Source organism: Arachis stenosperma, chromosome 4 (assembly GCF_014773155.1).
Source record: "Arachis stenosperma cultivar V10309 chromosome 4, arast.V10309.gnm1.PFL2, whole genome shotgun sequence".
In the NCBI taxonomy this organism is placed as follows: Eukaryota; Viridiplantae; Streptophyta; class Magnoliopsida; order Fabales; family Fabaceae; genus Arachis; species Arachis stenosperma.
Genome location: NC_080380.1, coordinates 30,895,531 through 30,911,117, shown reverse-complemented (window position 1 = coordinate 30,911,117; position 15,587 = coordinate 30,895,531).

The following is a 15,587-nucleotide window of genomic DNA, read 5'->3' as shown; positions in this document are numbered from 1 at the left end:
GGTACTTGTGAGAAAATGAAATGAGAAAAAAGAAGTTGTACACTACAAAGCTCGACTTGTGGCACAAGACTTTTCACAAAGGGCAGGTATAGATTATAAGAAACATATTCCTCTATAGTGGATGCAATAACATTGCGTTATTTGGTCAGTTTATCCGTATATCATAAACTACATATGCATTTAATGGATGTGGTAACAACCTACTTATATAGATCATTAGATCGTGATATCTATGTGAAAGTTTCTAAAGGACTAAATATATCTAAACCATCAAATGAATATTTGCAAGGGTTATACTTAGTCAAATTGCAAAGATCTTTATATGGTCTAAAGCAATCTGGACGAATATGGTCTAATCGTTTTACTGATTATTTAGCCAAAAACGGATTTAAGAATGTTGATATCTGCCCATGTATTTTTATAAAGAAAACTACATTTGGATTCATTATAATTACTGTGTATGTTGATGATTTAAATATCATTGGAACCCCTGAAGAGATTTCAACAATTATAAAATCTCTAAAAGAAGAGTTTGAGATGAAAGATCTTGAAAAGACTAAATTTTGTCTCAACCTGCAGATCGAGCATACAAAAAATGGGATCTTTATTTATAAAACAACATATGCAAAAAAATCTTGAAAAGATTTTATACGGATTAGTCGCATCCAGTAAGTACCCCAATGATCGTAAGGTCTTTGGATGTGGAAAACGATCAATTTCGTCTTAAAGAAGAAAATGAAGATATCCTTGGTATTGAAGTACCATATCTTAGTGCTATTGGTGCACTAATGTATCTTGCTAATAATGCACAACCTGATATATCATTTGTTGTGAATTTACTAGCAAGATATAGTTCCTCTCCAACCAGACGACATTGGAATGGAATCAAACAAATCTTTCGATATCTTCATGGAACAGTTGATATAGGATTATTTTATCCCTATGGATCCAAGTCACAACTAGTTGGCTATGCAGATGTAGGATACTTATCTGATCCCCACAAAGGGAGATCTCAAACAGGATATCTATTCACATATGGTGGTACAGCTATATCATGGAGGTCCACGAAACAGACGATTGTAGCAACATCTTCTAATCATGCTGAAATACTAGCGATATCATGAAGCTAGTCGCGAGTGTTTTTGGCTCAGGAGTTTGATCCAGTATATTCAGTCATCATGTGGACTAATTGAACATAAAATAGCTCCAACTGTCCTATTTGAAGATAATACAGCATGCATTGCTTAACTTAAGGGTGGATACATTAAAAGTGATAGAACAAAGCATATTTCTATGAAATTCTTCTTCACTTATGATATTCAAAATTAAAGGACAGTTGATGTCCAAAAGATCCGCTCAAGTGATAATCTGACAGATTTATTTACAAAGTCACTCCCAAAATCCTCTTTTGAAAGATTGGTACATCAGATTGGGATGTGTCGATTTCAAGATTTTAAATAATGTCGACAAGAGTGGGAGACTGTACTCTTTTTTCTTTGGTCAGATTTTTGTTCATTGGGTTTTTCTTGACAAGGTTTTTAATGAGACTGTCCCCATCACAAAAGATTTTGTACTCTTTTTCCTTCATTAAAGGTTTTTCCCATTAAATTTTTCTTTAGTAAGATTTTAATGAGTTATAATCTTAAATGGTCATTTAAGGGGGAGTGTTGTGATAAAGATATGGATGACCACTTATGACTTGAGTGGCTAACTTTTTCAATATTAAAGGAATCATTTGTCAAGACGAATTCAAATAAATGAAGTTTGAAAATAAAGGCTTGTTATATATATAAATAGGAGAAGTCACACTTGAAGTAATACACAACAATAAAAACGCACTCTCTCTCTCTCCACGTTATTGTATATAAATATATGAATAATCTTTATTAAGTTAATTATATTAATACTAGAATCTTCTATTTATATATCTTTATTTTATATTTAGTACATCTTCCTTATTTATTTTTATAACAAAAAAATACTTTTTCCTTTTTTTACTTTTTAGAGAGAAAAAAAGTCCAAATTTAAATTCAAGAACGAAGTTCAACTTAAGAAACTTCTAAAATTATATAAATAAAGAGTGAAAGAATAGTGAATCCCAATACTGAACCAAAGTTAAGAATGTTCGGGCATTTGTCCTTTCGATATTTATAGAAGCGTTAGAAATTATATATATATATATATATATATATATATATATATATATATATATATTTATCAATTAAATCAAACTAAGTTAGGTTAACCACAACAAAAATAATTTACGACAAATTTTTTTTTCGTATATTTTCTATTGTTACCGGTGTTGCTATAATTTTTTATTTCTTCTCCAAGTGTTATTACTTATTACAGTATCTTTTTTTTATTTTTATTAAGTGGATGAAAATAAAAAAAATTACAAGAAAGTGAAATAAAAAGAAAAATGAAGAAAAAAAAAGAAAAATAATAAGATGACGATGATAAAAAAAATATGTGAATTTTAAATTGTGCAAAATTTATCAAAAAAATAACATCGAAATTTTTTTAAACTTGACATAAGAAATTTCTAAATTTTGACACTTTTTTAAATTTGATATAAGAAATTTCTAAATTTTGACACTGAAATTTCTTAACCAATTAAAAGTTATTAGAAACAAAAATAACATCGAAATTTTTTAATCGTGACACCAGAATTTCTCTTAACATTTTTTCTTCTATTTTTTCTTCATACTTTATCTATTTTTATGTTTTGTTATTGATATAAAATTTTTTTCTGTATCTTATTTTTACTTCAAAATAAAAGATTTTATCTAAATAAATTTATTTTAAAGTCGAATTGTATACTCTTAGCTCCTAAACAACAAAATATCTTATGATATGGCATGGAAGTCAATTTAAATTTTGTGTTTATTGTGATAAAATTTATGTGTTTTATATAATAAATACTAGTATCGTTTCTATTTCATTTTTGTATTTTATATAAAAAAATTGAGATATCATACTAGATTTTCTTTTTTTTACCATTATTATTATTATTATTATTATTATTATTATTATTATTATTATTATTATTATTATTTGTATTATGTTTTTTCTCTTTCGTAAAATTGTTACAAATACAAAAATAAATAAACAAATAAAAAAGATAAATAAAAATAAAAAAATATATTAAAAAGAAGAAGAAAATAATGTCAATGATGATGAAGGAGAAAAGAGAATGAAAAAAATAAAATAAGAAAAAGAAAGAATAAAAAGGAGAAAAAAATGAAAAAAAAGCGTGTATGTATCATAAGTTTGTAATTTGTGTTTTTCTTTGCAATAAAATAAAAGCTGTTTTTTTTTTTATTGAAATGGTCTTATTCAGTTTGATATAAAAAATTAGAAAAATATGAACAAACAACTCAACAAAAATATGAAACAATAAATAGTAATTTGATATATTCTTTTTTGTTATTTTTATATATTATATATCAAGATGTAATTTTATGAGCCTATTGCTAGTTGTTGGTGAGTTTAAAAGTAGTTGATGGTCAATAATTTTTTACTAATTTCATGCAAGTCGATCAAATTACAAATTTTGCTAATAAATCAGATTGTTTAAGCAAATAAATAAATTGTTATATATGAAATTATTTTTTTAAATTTGAAATGTACCATAAACTAGTCCGTAAGAATGAAAAAAGCAAATTTTTAGAGAAAAAAAAAATGAGAGAAAAAGAGAAAAATTATGATTCTCATTATGATTTAGCAGCAACAAGTATTCCATTACAAGTTTATATGTGTGAGCTAAGCTAGTGAGGCACTAATAAATTCTATCAACTCATCATAACAGAAAAAAAAAATAAAACTAACTCTTTCAACTAACTTTCCACTGTGTAACTAAAATCATGACCTCTTTTTTTCATGATCATCACGTGTCTCTTCAATACATTGTTCTCGCAAACTCAAAGGTGTTAAATTAACCATATTCTATATTTTGAGTTTGTTTCTGAGTTGAACAAATGTTGTAGAAGGAAAAGTTTTGGTAAAGGTATCTGCAATCAAAATATTTTGTTTTTTAGCATAGTATTGGATTTGCTGCTAAAAGTACATCACTTTAATTATCACAGTATGCTATAGGTGCTTCTGGTATTAACCATTTTATCTCATTAATTAGGCCTTTAATCCAAATTAGCTCTACTACTAGATCTATCAATGCTCTGTCTACTTCTGTACTTGATCTAGTCGCTACTCTTTACTTCTTTAAATGCCACGATACCAGATTTCTTCCCACAAATACATATAAACTACCAATTGATTTCCTATCGTTTGGGTCACCAGCCCAACCTGAGTCGCAACAAGCTGTGAATTTTAAAAATGGATCCTTATGAATCTTTAGACCAAACGTACTAGTACCATTGACATATCTTAATATTCTTTTGACTAACTTCTAATGGGACTATAGTGGTGCTTGCATGAACTAAGCTACTTTATTCATATTGTAAGTTAAGTCAGGCCTAGTCACAGTCAAATATTGAAGGCTTCCTATGACAGTACGATATAGATGAAGGTTGTCAAACACTGCACCTCCTATAGCCTAAATTTTCAAGGTAGATGGTAATGGTGTAGCACATGGTTTGCAACCACTCTTTCTTGCTTTTGTAAGTAAATCTTGCACATATTTACCTTGAGAAATCATTAATCCTTCATCATCAGTCTTGGTTACCTAATTCCTAGGAAATAGTGCAGCTCCTCCAGGTCCTTTAATAAATTCATATTTTACGATTATTTTTTGTTTAAAAAAAGTAGATTTTTATTAACTTATCTATCATTTATTCTTTGAAATTACATATTTTTGTGGATCTCTCCCTAATTGTACTTAATTGTAAAAAATATGTTTTTTATGCTTAAAATTGTCAATTTTAATTCACTTTTCTCCCATTCGAGTCTTGATATATTTGTTTGAGTGATTCAAGATTTTGAAGGCAAAAATGCCTTGAAGAAATGAAGAAAAAGCACGCAAAAATAGAAAATTCACAAAAAAAATGAGTTTTAAAATCTACCCAGTTATGCGTACGTATCTTTTTTGCGTACGCATCTCTTTTGCGTACGCATCTTTTGCAAGTTGTCCAGTTTGCGTGTACGTATGACAGATGCGTATGCACGACTTGCTGCACGTGATTCACTTAAGTGAACACGTGAATTGCGAGTTCAGGCCAATTTTAGGCCTAATCCAACTGATTTCTGAAGCATTTGAGGTATGGACCAAGGGAGGATCAACCGAGGAGTGTTAGAATAGTTTTAGTTTATGTTTTTAGTATGTTTTAGAGTAGAATTCTAGAAAGAGAAGCTCTAACTTCTCTCTAAAATTTAGGGTTTTTCAGTTTATATTCTCCTTAGATTAGGTTTTAATTTTGTTCTAGTTTAGTTTTCTTTATATTTTTTTGTTTTATTATCTTAATTTTCTTAGTTTTAGTTGTTAGTTTTTTCTATTTTTGTTAATTTTAGTTTATGAATTCTCTTGTTGAATTTTTAATTTTTTTTAACACAATTTTGATGTTTTTCATGTTATTGATGCTTAATTGAATTGTTGTTATTGCTTTCTTGAGTTTGGTAGTTATAGCTTTTGTAAGTCATGCAATTTATGATGTTTTCCTTTTATACTTTCCAAGTATTTGATAAAATGCCTCTTTCAATTATAGAGTAGATTTTATCTTCTTGGCTTAGGATTGAGGACTTAGGTGACCTTGAGTCATTGATGTTCAATATTGATTGGTGATTTAGGGTTGTTAGTTTATTTTTTTTCACTAATGCTAGTCTTTCACTAAGCTAATTGGTGAGTTGGCCAGGATTTGTGGATTAAGATTAAGTATGCCTATTTGACTTACCCTCGATGTTATGGTTGACTAAGTGGGATTAACTCTTCATAATTGCCATGTTTGTGGTCAATGACCAGGATAGGAAACCTTGACTTTTAACCATTGCCAAGACCATTTTTTCCACTTAAATTCTCTTTTCTTTACTTTTTTGTCTTTTAAATTCTTGTCAATTGCCATCAAAACTCCTTTTTCTCATCACCAATGATACACACATCTCACTACAATTCCGTGGGAGAACGACCCATGACTTAAACCTCTCGATTTTTATTGATTTGAATTGTGACAATCATTTAAAATTTGATTAGGGTCATTTGTTGGTTTAGAACTATACTATTGACGAAGCAATTCTTTTTGAGAAATTATAAATCGACGGTTTGGTCATCATCAAGTTTTTGGCACAGTTGCCAGGAATTTGCAATGTGTGTCATGTTATTAGCTATTGTGAATAGGTGCATATGTAAATAGTTTACTTTTTGGTTGTTTGCTTGTTTTTGTTAGTAGTTAGGAGTTTATTTTTATTTGTTTCTTGATACTTTTTTTTGTTTTTATTTTCTCTCTTTTTTATGAATTCTCACCCTTTTAGCATTGAGTTTAGTTGTAACTATGTTGTAAGAAATGGTAATTTCAATATCGGTTCACACTATGGGACGGAAAATTAGTTGAGGGAGGAGCCACGTGTATATGGACAACCTTCATGGCAACAACCTCGTCCGGACTACTATAAGCACAATCCTCCCTATGGTGCATACCAATCCAATAGATTTAGTGGGCCTTACTACGGTTGCAAATCTTTACTACCATATGCCTATGAACCACCTCTCAACATCACCCTCAACCATAATACTCTCAAGCTCCATTCCACCACCAAATAGTTCCATATGATCCTATTCCATATCCACCATACCACCTACCATATGTGCCTCAAGAACAATTATGCCATATGAATCATACATAGAACCACCACCATTCCAACACCAATACTTCTAAGAATCCATCGAATCATTGCCTCTATATACACCACCTCAATATTCTTACCAATATGAATCACCTTCCATATATGAAGACCTTCTCCCAAATGATGAACCCTTTTTTCTCCACAATCCTCAATGGAAGAAGTACTCCAAGTGTTTCTTCAAGAGCAAGAAGAAATCCAAAAGATGCAAGAAAACATCATGACTACCTTAGCCGAAGTCTTAACTCACTTAGCCTCATTATGCTCTTGCAATAATCCAAACACTTCCACGAATGAATTCAAAGAATCAACTCTAAATGAAGAGTGTGGAGTGGAAGAGAGCTTGGAGCATCAAGAGAATGAAGAGGAGTTGAAGTATGAATTGCAACATGTGAAGGAGGTTGAGATTAATGAATTAGAAGGAGTAGTTAAAGGATTAAGAGAAGTTGAGCAAGGGACAATATCCATTATTGAAAATGATTTCGCACCAACCAATGTGCTATTTGAGATTATTGAATCTTCCTCATTGCGATATAAAATTGATGTTAAGGAGGATCGTAAACAACCTCCGACACATAACTTGAGCATTGAGAAATGTGAGAAAAAAGTTGGTGAACAAGAAATAGAGCTTGAGAAAGTTTGTCAAGAGGTGAAAGTCATTTAAGAGGAACAAAAGAGAGTGATAATCATATTGATAAAGTCGTTGGAAGCCTCTCTTTCTAAGTTGCCACCATCTAAGACATAATTTGAGTAGTGGGTAAAAATCTTATCCTTTAGTTTTATTAGCCCGCTTGAGTATGGTTTGCTTAAAACGGATGGTCAACTTAGAGCTCTTTGTGGGTTGAAGAGTAAGAGAAAGATGGATAGTGATTGGCAACATCAATCAATGCTCATTAAGGTTGAAGCTTCAAGGTTTGGATTCCAAGGATGGTGCAACGGTCAATTGAATGAGTTTTGGAAGATGATTTGATGCTTAAAGAAGAAATCAGAAGTAATGACACCCAGCTGGAATCATGAGAATAAACTAAAAGACAGGTGTAAGAACAAGATTTGGAATCCTGACATACAAGGTGATCATCATTTTGGGAGCTCCTAACTTGTTTGAAAATTCATCAAAGCTTAGTGCACTTAATTGGAAATTTTGGAGCATATTGAAAATTCAAGCATTGGCGGAGGTTTAAAGATGAGTTCAAGCACAAGCCTCCTTGTTAAGAGCTCACTAAAATGTCCAACTTAAGGACAATAACTAGAAGTGTTAGGTGAGAGATACCCTACCATGGTAACATCTTCTAATATTCCCTTTTGTAAATAGTTGATTTAAACTATTTAAATCTCATTTTTAGATAGTTTTGATAGGTTTACTTGATAGATTTGCATGTTTAATAATGTTTGAAATTGTCTTCGTGACTTGTTGGGTGTTTAAAGAACTTATTTTGGTGCAAAAAGTTTGAAAAAATAGCTTCTCACTCGTGCATACGCATACTGCTGTATGTACGTATCACCCTGAATTTTCACCAATTCATGCGTAGGCACATTATTGTGCGTACACATCCCAAAATTTCACCCCTTGATGCGTGCTTGCACACCCAGTTGTGTATACACACCCATGAGGTTAAAAAAAAGAGAAAAAATTCTTTTGTGCGTACACACCCCCAAATTTGAACTCTCTGGTTTGTGCGTATGCACCAATTCCATTTTTCCTAATTTGTGCATACGCATGGCAAATGCGTACGTACAACCCCCAATTCAAAAACACAACCCCTTTATTCCTACCACCCCATTTCTTTTCTTCTTCTTTCTTCTCCGTTCTTGTTTTCCATGTCTCTCTTTCTCTTCTCTCTCACCTCAACACCATCCACCTCCTACCATTACCATCTCCATTCCACCTCCGGTGACTCACGTTTGCTACTTCAAGCTTTAGTGACATCATAGCGCCGTAGCACTGAAGAACTAAAGATTGATGGTTTAGAAGTTATAATAAATTCTTGTTGCAAGTATAGTTTCTAAACCAAGCAATCAATCTTTCTTACAAACGTTTGGTTGTCACAAGTAACAAACCCAGTAAAATTTATAAACCGAAGTATTCAAACCTCGGGTCGTCTTCTCAAGGAATTGCAGGGAAGTATGAATTATTATTGGTTATGCAAAACAGTGTTTTTGGGTTTTGAAAAAGATTTTGAACAAGAGAAATAAATTGCAAGAATTAATAAATTAATAACTAATAAAACTTTTGGCAATGTATGAAAACTGGAAGTCCTATCCTAGTTATCCTTATCAATGGTGATGAGAATTATATTTTTGCTACCATTAAGTCAACCTCTAACTATGAAGGTCAGTTAAGTGGATAAATTAATTTAACACCTAACGTCTTAGTCAACTCCTTAAGGAAAGACTAGAGTTATAAGAATCTAAATTAATCAGCAAGAATAATAATTATCAATCACGATGAGTTTGACAACTCAAGAGTCACCAATTAATCAACCAAAGCCAAAAGGAAAAATAAATCATAAATAGAAGAAAGCAATCATGAGTCTGAAATACCTCAAACTATATATTAATTAAGAAAATCCTAACATGAAAGGTTCATAAGCCAAATAGGCAACATAAGTAATACAAGCATTAAAGCATTTGAAAGTAAAAGAGAAAATATACAGTAAAAGGAATATTGAACCTGATGAAGAGTTGAAATCCTAAATCCTTTAAGAGGAATCCTAATCCTAAAACCTAAGAGAGAGGAGAGAACCTCTCTCTCTAAAAACTACATCTAAAACCTAAAATTGTGAATAGTGATTGAATCTCCAGTCATGTCTTGAGTCTCTGCATGTTCCCTGACTTTAATCTGTGTTTCTGGGCCGAAAACTGGGTTGAAATGCGGCCCAGAAACTCTGCCAGCGACTTCTGAAATTCTGCAGATCACACACGTCACGCGGCCGCATCGTCCACGCGTTCGCGTCACTCAGCGTTTCTCGTACCACGTGTGCGCATCATCCACGCATTCGCGTCGTTTGTGTAGCTTCCAATCAGCGCGGTCGCGTCAGGCACGCGAGCGTTTCACTGTGATTTCTTCCTTTTCGCGCGGTCGCGTGAGCCATGCGACCGCGTGACTTCTCGCTGGTCATCTCCTCAATTCCTTGTGTTCCTTCCATTTTTGCATGCTTCCTCTTCAATCCTTACGCCATTCCTGCCTTATGAAGCCTGAAACACTTAGCACACAGATCACGGCATCGAATGGCACGAAGGAAAATAAAAATATACAGCTAAAAATTCTTTAGGAAGCAAGTTTTCAATCATAGAATATTTTTAGGAAGAAATTGTAAATACATGCAAATCATATGAATATGTGGATGAAAAGCTTGATAAAACCACTCAATTAAATACAATATAAACCACAAAATAGTGGTTCATCAAGCACTCATCTTATCTCTTTTCTGTTTTTTATTTCTACATTTAGGTTACCATTTTTACTTGAAATTTTTGTTTTGGTAGTTTTAATACCTTAGTTTGATTCTAGTTAGTTATTTAGTTAGTTTTATTTTCTATTTTAATAGATTAGGTGGTTAGGATAGGCTAGATTAGATGAAAAGTGTTGGATTATTGAACTGATTTGTTGATTCTGCTGAGAAATTGCTACTGATTATTGGCATGAAGCAATTTTAGCATTATTATTGTTAATATTCATTGTTGGATTAAGATTGAGGTTATAATTTGTTGCTTGGTATTGAATTTTGAATGCTTGGTATTTGTGCATACCAAATACTTATAAAAAATGCTTTTAGAAATATTTTTGAATTTCTAAATTATATGTTGTAACTAGCCACCATGTGATTTGAATTCACTATCTATTATTAGACAATTGTGTATAATTGATGCATCTGCTGCTAGGTGATACTTGTTTATTTTGGTTTTCATCTACATCACCAAGTTGATGCATTGAAATTGTGGAATTGTGAAATTGGATTGTAAGCTTACCTAGTGACATCTTTTTGTTCTTTTTAAGCTATGTGAACCATGCTTGCTACGTGATTGATTTCAACTTATATCTCTATTTTACGAAGTTGCATATCACCCATGTTTCCCACTTTATGTCAATTAGGTGATGCGAACAAAAAAAATTCAACGTGTGTCATTGATTGATGTGTGAGTTTCATATTTCATTTGGTTCATTAAGTTCCCTTACACATCAACTAATTTCAATTCATTATCCATTTCACAATTGCTTGATTCTTGCTTGAGTGTTTTTATGCTCCTTTATTGCTTGCTCGTTTATCTTAAGCTACAAGTTTCCATTCAAGTGTCTTGAGCACACTAAAATAAGTGAGTTACATATCTCTTTTAAATAATGGTGACATAAATCTTTCAATGTTAGTGTGTGAGCTCTAAATCGCACACAAACTTAGAATTCACACACTTGCTTCCATCAATATCAGAAGATGATCAACTTACTTCATTTTAGTGATTATTACCTCATTCCAACAATCTATGCTTCCTTGACTTAGATGATACTTGTCTTAATATATTTTGTTTTATATTTTTTGGGATGAGTAATCATAAGTAAAAAGGAAGCAGAAGAAAGGAACATGTCGCAATGAATAGAGAAGGGAGAAAACTCTTCCTCAACTGCAGCAGTCAGATGATCCACCAGCTGAAGGTGACAATCCATAAAGTCTCCATACCCCCTAATCATCATGAGCGCACAGAGAATTGTGCAAAATTCAAGTGTAGGAGAGGCTTAGAGCGAAAATTTTGGTTGTCAGGACTCTTTTTCCAAACACTTTCACATATTTTTTTCATTACTATATCCTTTAGAATTTGGTAGTTGCATTTTTTGTTTAGTCTGTATATATTTAGAGCTTTATCTATATTTTTTATTATTTTTAATATATATATATATATATATATATACCTTTTAGTTGTGATTGAATGATGTGGATAATAGGACCTAGTTCATTTTTCTAGATCTACATGATGATTTGGAATGATAGAGAATAGGAAAAAGAACTTAGGATTTTTTATTTTCATCCAATCAGATCATACATATATATAATAAGCTTAGTAAAAATAATTAATTTCCAAAAAATTTTTTTATAGAACATCCCATTGATTTGAAAATCTTTTATTGAACTTGCCTGAAAAATATTGTGGAACAAAATAAGAGTTAGAACACACAACAAAGTGAGATTTGAGCTTTAATATGTGGTTGCATTATTTTAACGACTATTTTAATTCTTGGTTATCCTCTCTCTATGATTGTGATACTTGATTTGTTTAATTCTTTATGTCCAATATTTGGTGTATATATGCATTTACATGATCGATGCCTTATGTCATTAGAACTCACCTACCCAAATAGCCTTACCCTTTATATTTACTATTGTTACCCAATTTTGAACCTTTTTTAATCCCCTTTTATTCTAAATTTTTAGCACATCACCACCCCTAAGTAAAAATAATAAATGTCTTTAATTTGGAGCTTTGATTAACTTAGACTAGTGAGTGTGCATCATCTAAGTATAGGAGAATGGAGGTTGAGAACATGGGTAGAGAGTAAATTGGGTATTTTAGATTTTTGCTAAAAATTTAAAAAATTGGGTACATATTCATGCATTAAATGCTCAAATCATATGCATTAATCCTTTATGTATATAATATATTTTAAAAGAAAAAAAAATAAAAAAATAAAAAATGGGACAAATGTTACCCAAAAGTAAAGTTGGAAGAAAAAATAAAATGCATATACGATGTAAATTGAAAAGAATGCATGACTGTGTAGAAAAAAATGAATAATTGGTAACTAGGTTTTGCATTAGAGTTGAATAGGTTATCATAGATTTGGTGGGAGTTTAAGTTAATTAAAGATTCAATTTCAAGTCCACTTAGTCATCATACAATCTGACCTTGACTCTCACCCCATTACTACGCTTGAAAAGCCCTCATGACACTTGCACGCATACATTGAATAATTGTTGATTGATAGATGGATAATAAATCTTAGAAAGCAATATTAGAAGAGAATTGAGTGAATCAAACCTATACACTTGAGCAATTAGAGTGTATAAACTTCCGGTGAGGGGTTTGATTGCTCAATTCTATGTTTCGACTTTTTTATATATTATATCTTTTAGAACTCAAATTGATTCATGGAATTGTTTTCATAGCTGTAGTGTATTAGCCTTATATGTTTATATGTGTTCTTAAAAATTGATTTATTTTGACCAAATAGATATAAATAGATACACGTAGATAGATATAATAGATATAGATAGTTTATTTTCAATAAGTGTGAATATTCCTTGATCTCATCTTTTCTAATGCTTAGTATGAGGAAATGCTTTTGTTTAAATGTGGAAGAATTGATAAATTCATATTTTACGATTATTTTTGCCTTGAAAAGAGTAGATTTATCAACTTACCTAGCATTTATTCCTTGAAATTGCATGTTTTTGTGAATCTCTCCCTAATTGTACTTAATTTTGAAAAACATACTTTTTATGCTTAAAATTGTCACTTTTAATTCACTTTTCTCCTATTTGATGACTTGATATGTTTGTTTGAGTGATTCAAGGTTTTGAAAGTAAGAATAACTTGAAGAAATAAAAAAAATCATGCAAAAGTGGAGAATTCACGAAGAAAATGAGTTTTGAAAATCTGCTCAGTTGCGCGTACGCGTCTTTTGCAAGTTGTTCAAGTTGCGCATACGCATGACACATGTGTACGCACGACTTGCTACACAGGATTCACTTAAGAGAACACGTGGATCGCGATTTTAGGCCAATTTTGGGTCCAATCCAACTCATTTATGAAACATTTGAGGCATGGACCAAGGGAGGATCAACCGAGGAGTGTTAGAATAGCTTTAGTTTAAGTTTTTAGTATGTTTTAGGGTAGAATTCTAGAGAGAGAAGCTCTAATTTCTCTCTAGAATTTAGGGTTTCTTAGTTTAAATTCTCTTTAGATTTAGATTTTAATCTTGTTCTAGTTTAGTTTTCTTTATATTTTCTTGTTCTATTATATGAATTCTCTTAGTTTTTTTTACTTTTGTTAAATTTTAGTTTATGAACTCTCTTGTTGAATTTTTAATTTTCTTTAATACAATTTTGATATTTTTCATCTTATTGATGCTTAATTGAATTGTTGTTATTGCTATTTTGAGTTTGGTAATTATAGCTTTTGTAATTTATACAATTTATTATATTTTCCTTTTATACCTTCCAAGTATTTGATAAAATGTCTCTTTCAATTATAGAGTAGATTTTATACTCTTGGCTTAGGATTGAGGACTTAGGTGACCTTGAGTCAATGATGTTCAATATTGATTGGTGATTTAGGATTGTTAGTTGATTTTGTTTCTACTAACTCTAGTCTTTCACTAAGCTAATTAGTGAGTTAGCTAGGATTTATAAATTATGATCAATTATGCCTATTTGACTTACTTTCGATGTTAGGGTTGACTAAGTGGGATTAAATCTTTATAATTGCCATATTTGTGGTCAATGACTAGGATAGAAAACTTTGACTCTCAACCTTTGCCAAGACATTTTTTGCCATTTGAATTCCCTTTTATTTATTTTCTTGTCTTTTAAATTCTTGTCAATTGCCATCAAAACCTCTTTTTCTCATAGCCAATGATACGTACACCTTACTGCAATTCCGTGGGAGAACGACCCGGGATTTAAAACTCCAAGTTTTTATTGATTTGAATTGTTGTAACACCCTAATATTCAAATTCTTATGCTCGAGTCATAAGTCAATGATATTACGGTGGTACGACTCTCAGGTGGATTTTTAATATATAAATATAGGTAATTTTCGAAAGGAGTATTAATCGAGAAGCCTGAAAAGAGTAGAAATAAAATCGCGAAGACGTATCACTCATGTTTCGATAACGAAAAGTTAAACTGTTAAGCCGAACGCGATATACGGACAAGGCATAAGGGAGATTAAGAGATAGATAACAGATAGATATTTATAGCATACGTAAATAGCCACTAGTCGCGACGCGCGAAGTTTAGGCCGGCTAGGGTACAGTATGAAGGTAGTTGACAACAGTATATCCTAATCTCTCCCAAAGGAAACATAAGAGCCTCTATAGGCAAGTTCCAAAAGAGTTCAATACATAATATAATCTTTTCAAAGCAAAGGTGGAGAGATTCTAAGCAAAACACAAAGTAGAGAAAATAAATATCTTCGCCGTCTCTCAGGTGAACCACAGCTCACTTCTGAGCACCTGAACCTGTATCTGAAAAACAAGAGATATATACGGAATGAGAACCCCGGGCCCATGGGTTCCCAGTACGGTAAAAGTGTCAAATAAATACAATGCACTGCAATAAAAACTCACTAAGCATCCTAAACTCCTTTTCACCCAGTATCCAGCCTAGATTCTCACTAATCCATAAATAGGCATCTGTGGTAAGGGGATACTAAATCTAGTTCATATCTCATATGATTCCCAACTCGCTGACTCTCCCACGAATCAGATTCAGAATCATAAACAAAACCATCATCAGTCGTACTATCTCAGCAATTCTATATCAATACATCATACCCTCACCTGGAGCTAGTGAAACCACATCACTGCGTCTATCCAGGGAGCTCAAATCATCTCAGCTAATGATCATCATCATCATGCAATCACATCATCAATTCATCTCATCAAGAACAACCCTCAACCTCCACCGACACCAACATGAGGGGCCTCTCAGTTGTACAAACACAAGCAATACAGGCAAGTAATACACAATTAAGGTACAAGTAGAACAAGTAGCACATAATCAGGTAACATAGCACATACAATGTAG